Raw genomic sequence first — 1,140 nt, forward strand, 5'->3', positions numbered from 1 at the left:
GCAGCTGTTCGGTTGTCTAGGCAGCTCCTGAGGTGTACAGGCAGCTTGTGGGGTGTATATGCAGCTTCCGGAGTCTATAAGCAGTCTCTGAGGTGTCTACGCAGCTTGTGGGGTGTATAGGCAGCTTGTGGGGTGTCTACCCAGCTTGTGGGGTGTATATGCAGCTTGTCGGGTGTCTAGGCAGTTTGTGGGGTGTATCGGCAGCTCCTGAGGTGTCTAAGCAGCTCATGGGGTGTCTAGGCAGCTTGTGGAGTGTCTAGGCAGCTCATGGGTGTATAGGCAGCATGTGGGGTGTCTACGCAGCTCATGGGGTGTATCGGCATATCGTGGGGTGTATAGGCAGCTCATGGGGTGTATCGGCATCTCGTGGGGTGTATATGCAGCTTCTGGAGTCTATAAGCAGCCTCTGGGGTGTATAGGCAGCTCGTGGGGTGTATCGCCAGCTCGTGGGGTGTATAGGCAGCTCATGGGGTGTATAGGCAGCTTGTGGGGTGTATAGGCAGCTCGTGGGGTGTATAGGCAGCTCGTGGGGTGTATAGGCAGCTCGTGGGGTGTATAGGCAGCTCATGGGGTGTCTAGGCATCTTGTGGAGTCTATAAGCAGCCTCTGGGGTGTCTAGGCAGCTTGCAGGGTGTATAGGCAGCTCATGGGGTGTACCGGCAGCTCGTGGGGTGTATAGGCAGCTTCTGGAGTCTATAAGCAGCCTCTGGGGTGTATAGGCAGCTTGTGGGGTGTATAGGCAGCTTGTGGGGTGTATAGGCAGCTTGTGGGGTGTATAGGCAGCTCGTGGGGTGTATAGGCAGTTGTGTGTTGAAGTGAGCGTCTCTGTCTTAACCAGCACAAAAAAATAACCAGCCTATTGCTGCAACCACTGCAGAGCAGCAACTGCAGCAGCAGCAGCAGCAGCTGCTGCTGCAGCTGCTGCAGCAGCAGCAGCAACTGCAGCAGCAGCAGCAGCAACTGCAGCAAAGGAGAAAGGAGACAAAAGGGGACAGACAGTCCCTCCCTAAGGGAGCAAAGAATTTTGCATGCAGCCCCAAAAGACGACAAAAAGACAAAGCCCTGTCTCCTGCTGCTGCTGCTGCTGCTGCTGCTGCTGCTGCTGCTGCTCTTGCTGCTGCTGCTGCTCTTGCTGCTGCT

This window comes from Eimeria mitis, genomic scaffold (genome assembly GCF_000499745.2).
Source record: "Eimeria mitis Houghton genomic scaffold, Emh_scaff2285, whole genome shotgun sequence".
NCBI lineage: Eukaryota > Apicomplexa > Conoidasida > Eucoccidiorida > Eimeriidae > Eimeria > Eimeria mitis.